An 8,667-nucleotide genomic window follows, 5' to 3' on the forward strand; every position below is an offset into this window, starting at 1 on the left:
AGCCAAATTTGATTTGAGACTCAGCTGGTCCGCCCTCCCACAGCTAGGAAGTGGGAAACCCAGATAAAAATCCGGGCAGTTGGTGCCAGAGGTCAGACTCTTAGCCCTGATGCTCTTCTGCCTACTCACAACCTAGCAATCGACGGAAAATGGATAAGAAGGTAGAAACCGACAAAACAGAACAAGAAAGCAAGGCCAGGGATGGGACGTTTCTCCCGTTTTCTGGGAAATGAAAAGTGAAAGGAAGAGGGTTGATTGGGGAAACGGTGCCCTAGGATATTGGGGACGGGGCAGCCACAGAGGGTTTGGTCTGCCTGGCAGAGTTGGTGGAGACTCCTGACTTGAAGACTGAAATGTGGAACGTAGTGGGGCTAACAGGGAGAAGTCTGGTCCCTCAGTTCTTAGGGGTGAAAGAATTCTTACTTAAAAATATGATATATATTTTATATATTTAAATATGACTCTCCCCCACCAAGCAAGCAAGCAAGGAAACAAACAAACAAAAAAGAATGTGTATATTATCTTAAACAAGAAAAAGTATATTCTCTAAAGGAAGCGAATGAGCTGTTTTGGGAGAAATGGGGTAGCCCGCGTGGGTGCTGGCGCTCACAGACCTTCTCGCTGTGGCACGTGGGGGCCTCCTACTGTGCCAGGACACTGGCAGCCCCTCTGCATGGCCGGTCATTCCTCAATCTCCACCCTCTGCCCTTCCCGGAGGATGGTGCTGACGGTGCCACGCTTCTGCTCGTGGCTGGTCCTCCTGGGGAAGCTGTCCGGAGCCCATTCTTCTTCCACCCCAGGAAATTCCAAGGGATTTAGGAGCTCCGTACCAGGAGCCCGGGAGAGACCAATACACATAGTTTCTATCATCTCACAAGGCCTCGATGGAGAAGTCTGGAAGCATTCAGCCCACGACATCTATACTTGATCAGATCTCCGAATGCACCACTATTTCAGGCTGAGTATGGGACTCTTGTCTTTCCCAGTTATTGTTGTTCACTAGAGGTTTATCATACAGATATTACTTCTACATGATTTTGTATATAGAGCTCATCATATCAATATGCTTGCATATGTGATAATTCTCTATATACGAGTCCCACATTTACATCCTCAGCCCTGTATTTCTAGTTTGTCTAACAACCACCTGTCTATCTGACATAGGCACCTCGAACCTGGCCAGTCCGAACAGAGCTCCGCCCCCACAGCTTCAGTCATCGCCTTCCATGTCCAGTCATTCCAGCCCAGAACCTTGGGGCAATCCTACACCTGGAACTTAATACTTCTTTCAACATCAGACTTCGAAGATGACCTCTCTTTCTTTCTCTCCTCATATAAAATACACTTTAAATATTATCTTCATGCATAACGCTTTGTTTGCATTTCTGATTATGTCTTTTGCATAAACCACCTAGGAGAAGAAGAATGACCGGCCATGCAGAGAGGCTATTAGCTGGGCCCAAGGCAAAAGTATGTGTATTGAGTACAGTGGGGCCTTGACTTACGAGTGTCCCCACTAACGAGTTTTTTGAGATACCAGCTGTCTCTAGGCCGATTTTTTGCATTGAGTTGATAGAGTAATTTGAGTTAACGAGCTCCCTAACAGAGCTTGGTCTCAGAACAAATTAAACTTGTAAGTCAAGGCCCCACTGTATTTAAAGTCACAAGTCAAGTAAACAGGTACTGAAAAATATGTCCTGGCCTTCTGCTTTAATATACCTTCCCATGACCTGAAAGGGCAGGCTTGAATTCAGATGTTTTAGAGTCCGTGGAGTTCTGGGACAGGCCATCCTGGTGTGAGGAGTCCAGGCCCAGGCCCTGTCTCCCATGTTGAAGCCGCTTGTGTGCACATGTGCCTACACTCTAGCTGACATCACATTCTAGCACCATCCACATGTTCCTTCCCAGCAGACAATCATATCCTGGCTACCCTGTGAGTGGCCTGCTCAGGTCCTGGAAGCTGGCTCAGGGTGGTTTGGGCTGGAATCCCAGAGTTCCAGGTACCTGAAGTGTGATCTGGGAGAAGGGTCTTGGACATGCTCCCTAATCTCCCTGGACTCCTGGCCTAGTGAGGGGAGCACATACACAGAGGGTGGGATGGGAGGGAGGACCCTCTGAAGTTCAGGCTCAGGAAAGAGGCCCCTCCTCTCCATACTGAGGAGAGCAGGAGAGCAAACCCTGGTGCTAAGGATGTGGTCTTTCCCCAAGTTGCTTTCTCAATAGACTGACCAATAATTTATATGCCTGTTTGGTGACAAACACTGGAGTTTTCATTGGTCTGGCAGCTGTGTGACATTGGGCAAGGTGACTAACCTCTCTGTTTTCTCATCTATACAATAAACTCCTTTTAGCTTTAACTTTCTATGGTTTCCTGAACTCAAGCCTTACATTTTAATCATTCATGGCCTGAATTTCTTAAACCTTCCTTGGTCTTTGGAATGCTCGTATCCAGACACACATATGCGTCTCCCTGGTGCACATCAAGGCTCACCGGCATAAATGCCTGCCAGGCCAGGGGGCAGTATCCTGCACTCTGCAGGTCTTCTGCTGTCTTTACTAGTCCATAAGAGATTAAGGAAAACAGATGCATCTCACAACAAAGGCAACTTTGATGCTTCCTTTTAAGTTTCTCCTCTCCTCCAGCCACCTGTGATAAAACATCTATAATCCTATATAATAAGAGCCTAATATGCTAAGTGTCCAGTCATCTGTTCAACCAATCAAAGCATAATATGCTAATGATATCCTAAGGCCGCTTGCTATGATGTGCACTGACCACCAGGGGGCAGACACTCTGACCAGTAGGTTAGCTTGCTGCTCGGGTCCAGTCAATCAGGACTGAGTGAGACAGGCCAGAAATGTCCTGGAGCCCTCCCATAGCCCCTCCCTGGCTGGCCAACCTCCCGCATCCCTCCCCGGTTCTGATCATGCTGGTGGCATCCCTTGACCTGGCAGGCACCCTCTCCCAATCCGGGACCCCTGCAGAGGATTTCGGAGAGCTGGTTCTGATCATGCACTGGTGGCATCCCTTGACCTGGCCGGCACCCTCTCCCAGTCCGGGACCCCTGCAGAGGATTTCGGAGAGCTGATTTCGGCCTGATCCCACAGGCCAGGCCAATGGACCCTACTGGTGCATGAATTCATGCATCAGGCCTCTAGTAATCTATAATAATAAAAGTGTAATATGCTAATTAGACTGGATGACCTTCCGGACGAAGCTGGGGCTGTGAGGGAAGCCGGTGCCAGCAGCCGGGGGAAGGAAGGCCTACTCTTGCACAAATTTTGAGCATCGGGCCACTAGTATGTCTATAAACAAGGAAGTCACCCCCTCTCTGGTTCCAGGAGCACTAAAGCCTTAATCTCTGTGTTATCTGGAAGATTTTATTACATTTCACTGCAAAGAGCTGCCGCCCGTTTATCCTTGGCTTCACCTACTCTTCTTATAACATAAAGGACAGATTTATCTCCAACCCCAGGAACGGTTTTAGGTCACTGGGAGCTACCTTTGCTGTGCTTTATAAGAAAGGTGTTCATTTTCCTGAAGATGGCACTGTAATTTTACTTCTGTCCACACAAACACTTCATCACACACGGAAATCCACCCCCCTGTGGAGTATGCGCGCCCTCAGATTCACTGACGGGGAAATGTCTAGCCCTATACTTACACAAACAGAAACGCACACCCTGAAGATGTAAAATGGGTAAGAATTCGCATTTAGAAATCTAACCTAAGTTAAAATTAATCAAGTGATCAGAAAAGAACCTAAACTGAACCACTTTGCTGTGGTTTCAATTCTCTTATCTACAACTTTAATATCATTTAAGTCAAGTCTAAGTCAAATGGAATGAATTCATTAGTGAGTATTCTCGCAATCAATTATCCTCAGTGACTGAAACCTCAGTTCAATCAGAGACAAGGGTGTCCTTCCCCGAGGGATCATACCCTGCCTGTCAAAGACTTGTAAGGCACCTTTGGACGAAGTGGATTCTGTGTACCCCATGTTTTGGGGTCTCCCTGAGTCATGTTGAACAACTTTAATGTCATGGCTCAGAACAGATCATTGGACATCTTGCTAGCTGAGCCTTTTCTACAAGCTACGTTCCCGCCAAACGCCCAGAAAGATCCACAATCCTCCCACTGCCCTGGTGCTTGCCATGCTAAGCGAGACAAACAGGGCAGTTATTCAAATAATATTAATGAACACTGACATTTCCTGGGGGCTGTATCTGTCCTCTTGAGTGCCTTCTGAGTGTGTGAGCTCCAAAAATGTCGCCTGTTAGCAAAGCCACGTGCCCCTCGATTGCGGTTTATTGCAGGTTGGAGGGAGCCACGGGGTGTGGGGAAAGGAGAGGCCAGGCTAAGTAACTATGTGTGGGACAGGTGAGCCCCGTGGGGGGCATGGCTGGGACACACAGCTCTGCCTCTCTCAGGCCCCCCCTGCAGAGTCCCCATCAGCCCTGGGGACCAAGTCAGCCGGTCTAGTTTGGCTTCACAGGGACAAAACCACAGGCAAATGGAATCGGTTTGCTTTGTGAGTAGAGCTGGCCACAGAGCCTTTGTGCATGAAGTTTCTCAACCTCTGTGGCCAGGAAAATCACTGAAGTTGCTGCCCTACACGGAAGAGCCAAAGTTTAACTGTCGTGTTTGATTCCACTTTCAGGAAGCCCAGACCGAGCCTCTTCCTATTCAGCTGCCCTGGGACCTCCAGGGAAGGAAGCCAGCTCGGCCTGCCTCACAAGAGCCTGCGCAGCGCTGTGTCCCGTCTGTGTTTTCACTTTCTTTTCCCCTAGAAATCTGGGGGATGCGATATTAGATTTTGGGGATGCCAGCCTTCCGGGTAAGGTGAGGTTCATGCACCCTCCCTGGGGCAGCCCTCCCCTGCCTGGGCACTACTCTAATGACCAGATGGTTGGCAGAGTTTTGGAGACAAATAGTTTCATTGGAGCGGTTTCTCATAGAATAATATCTGAAGTAGCTCTCATTAATTCAGTGCTTACCACATTTTAGATTCTATTTACTTGCTGCTTCATTATAATTCACAACAACTCTGCAGATATGATGATCCCCATCTCTTAGGGGAGGAAACGAGGCAAGGGAAGTTTACGTAACAGTCTGAAGACACACTGTTAAGTAAGTGATGAATCTGAAGTTCAAAGTCAGCTCCAAGGTCTATATCATATTACATCACTTTCAGATCAAACTTGGAATTTAAAAAGTGGAGAATTTGCCAGAGAATAATGCAGTCTCTCTAGTAATAACAGTGTTGGCTGAACTTGTAAAATAGCCACGTGCCTCATCTGATTACAACTACTCCATGCACGTTTAGGCTTTGCCCCTCAGACTTTCCTCAATGGGGAGATCAACCTTCTCCCTCTGGTCCGTCTGGGGTCTCAGGTACGAGACCAGAATTATTTGTCATCACTGTTGGCTGTCATTTCTCAACCGCAGACAGCACAGTTGACATTTTGCCAGGGAGAGTCTTGGCTGGGGCTGGCCTGTGCATTGCTGGGTGGTTAGCAAGGCCACCGGTCTATACGCACCTGATAGAGTAGCACCCTCTCCCCGAGTTGTGACAATCAAAGTGTCTCCAGCCATTGCAAATGTCCCCTGGGGGCAAAGTCACCCCAGTTGGGAACAAATCGCCTCCTCAGGTTCTCACGCCCTTGAGTGGCTTATTCCTGTCCTGTCCTCACTCTGCCTCTTCCTGAGGGGTATCTCCTAGGACCATGTCCTCAATGACAGGCAACCCCCTGGGACCCAAGCCAAGGAGCACATTTGTTGCAAATAGAAAGAAGGCCTCTGAGAGCATGAGCAGCTCCCGGCAAGCTCCTTCCCTCCTCTGGTATGGGTTTCACCATCTGTAAAAGGAGGTCCCTCTCAGTCTGATACCTTGTAATCTATAGAGATGACAGAGTGTTGGAACCTGGGGGTGGTCTTGCTGCCCCGATTACTGGTTGCCAGGGAAGCAGAAGAGGGAAGCCCTGGCGACAGGCATGAAGGAGCATCTGTTGGCTTTGAGTGGCTGCAGGAGTGGTTGAGGAGAACACAGAAACTGAAATGTATATGAAACAGGTCGAGGACTGGAGCTGAGGTTCTTCCATGGGGGGAGAATGACTTATTTCCTCTGCCCGTGTCACCACAGAGATGCTAAGGGGGCAGGTGTGATGGCCTCCCTCATGGAATAGTGCAGCCATGTGAGCTGGTCTGGGACATGGGTTTACTCAGAGGCCTGTGGGGCTGCGGACCCGAGGATGAACGAGAGACTCAGCTCCATCACTAAACATTTATAACCTCAGGATAAAACTTAAGTGTGCAAATATGAAAAGGGAGAAGGGGTTGAGAAGTACAGATTGGTAGTTACAAGATGTAAAGTACAGCACAGGTAAGGTAGTCAATAATGTCGGAATAACTATGTATGGTGCCAGGTGGGTACTGGAAATATTATAATTGGTCAAATACATATTTCTTATACATCACAGTATCACAGGTGCTCTGTTTGCTCACCTGGGAGTCAAGGTTAGTCCTTCTCTCACTAACTTGCCTGCTGGGCACTGTGGAGGAACCAGCTCTCTGTTCCAAAGACATGTTTTAGTTTGTGTGTGACTCTCACATGTTCCCTTCCCCAGTGACACATCCTGACACACGGCTTTCCCGAGCCACAGAAGGAGAACGAGTCTGGAGGTTAAAACTCCCAGGCCATCCTGGGAGAGGGAGGTGTTCAGTTGTATTCAGGCTGTGTGTGAAACAGCACACCATCAAAATTTGAGGATAAGAGCAGAATGAAATGAAACCAAAGTTGCTCATTGCTAGTCTTCAAGAGGAGGTCCTCAAGTCCTCTCTACATATCCACCCTCCACCCCAACAGCGTTTTGATAAAAAGGAAAGTGTGACAATCCAGGGTTATAACTGTGTCTCTAAGAAATCACCTGAGCTGTGTAGCCAGGAGGGGCGGGGGTGGTGCAAAGACCCGAGCAGCCCGTGTGCACCCGATGTCGCTACACCCCAAAGCAAGTCCTTTGGACAAAGCCGCTTCGCACGACAGCCTGTGGCTCGGCGCTCCGTCACGGATGCGGATCACGCCTGTTGCTGTTGGGTGCGGATTCACAGGAGTTGGCTGCGGAGCTGCAGGGGAAGCGGCACCAGCGGTATCTTGTGCAGGAGGGATTCGGGGCCCCGGGGCCCACAGGGCTTCGGAGGGGCAGCGTGTAGAGCGGGGAACCAGGCACCGACCTGCCCCCTGGCCTTTCTGAGCCGCCGGAGGCCGTTTCCCACAGCGCCTGGCTAATATCAACTAGAGACAAGCCCAGGTGCCAACGCCCCCACCGCACCTTCCCTGGACGTCCCAGAAGGAGGGGGAAGCCCCCCCGCGTTCCGCCTCCCCGGAAAACCAGGCGCTGGAGGAAGTTGCTGGCGAGCCCATCCCAGGCCGCCTCCTGGGGGCCGGCTAGCACGTTTGAGAAATGGCTTTGTGGAGAAGTTGCCCCATGCAGGCTGAGGGGACCCGTGCTCACCTTGTGGGTGGAAATCCCACTCCAGGACGGATGCCAGGGCCGGGAGCCCCTGCACGCTGGTTAGAAGCCCGGCCCGGCTGTGCGGGTCTCTCCTGGAGCCCGGATCGCCCCACCGCGGGCGCGGCGTGCCCACGTGCCCACGTGCTCACGTGCCCACGTGCAGGGCGCGCACCTGAGCATCCGCACACCTGGGGCCCCTCCCGGGCATAGCCAGGCAGGGCTGGCGTTTGCGCTCATGTGAGTGGGACCCTGGGCAGGGTGGCTACCCAGCTGGGCTAAGCCATTCCTAGTGCCCGTGAGGGGAACTGGGTTTGTGGGCTGAGAAAGAAACTTTATTCTCCGAGAGTTCGTTTCAATAGAAAACACTTACTAGCCCGTATTGTTCCTCCTTGATGGGAAGCCATAAACAATTTTTTATTGTGATAAAAAATATACTACATAAATACCACTTAACCATTTAAAAAATTAAAATTATTTTTCATTCAATATTATTAGTTTCAGGTGTGCAGTACAGTGGTTAGACCAGTAGTTCTCAACCTTGGCTGCACATTAGAATCACCTGGGAATCTTTTTAAAATCCTGATTTCTGGGCCTCATCCTCTGGAAATTCTGTTTCTTTGTTACTAATGTTGTGGCCCCACCCCATAACAAAGAAACAGAATTTCCGGAGGATGAGGCCCAGAAATCAGGATTTTAAAAAGATTCCCAGGTGATTCTAATGTGCAGCCAAGGTTGAGAACCACTTATATAACTTACAAAGCGATCCCCCCAGTGAATCCAGTACCCTCCTGGCACCATCCATAGTTACTACAACATTCCTGGCTTTATCTCCTATCTGGACTTCACATCCCTGTGACTATTTTTATAATCCCTCCCCCCTTTTCACCCATCCCCACCCCACAACCCTCTGTTTGTTTTCTGTATCTATGAGTGTTTGTTTTGTTCGTTTCTTTTGTTCTCTAGATGCCACATGTAAGTGAAATCATATGGCGTTTGTCTCTCTCTGTCTGACTTATTTCACTTAGCTCAGTAACCATTTTTGAGTGTATAATTTGGTGGTGTTAAGAACACTTACATTGTTGTGTGACCATGAGACCATCACCACCATTTCCAGAACTTTATTATCTGAAGCAGAAACCCTGTACCCATTAAGCA

Source organism: Myotis davidii, unplaced genomic scaffold, assembly GCF_000327345.1.
Source record: "Myotis davidii unplaced genomic scaffold, ASM32734v1 scaffold49, whole genome shotgun sequence".
NCBI lineage: Eukaryota > Metazoa > Chordata > Mammalia > Chiroptera > Vespertilionidae > Myotis > Myotis davidii.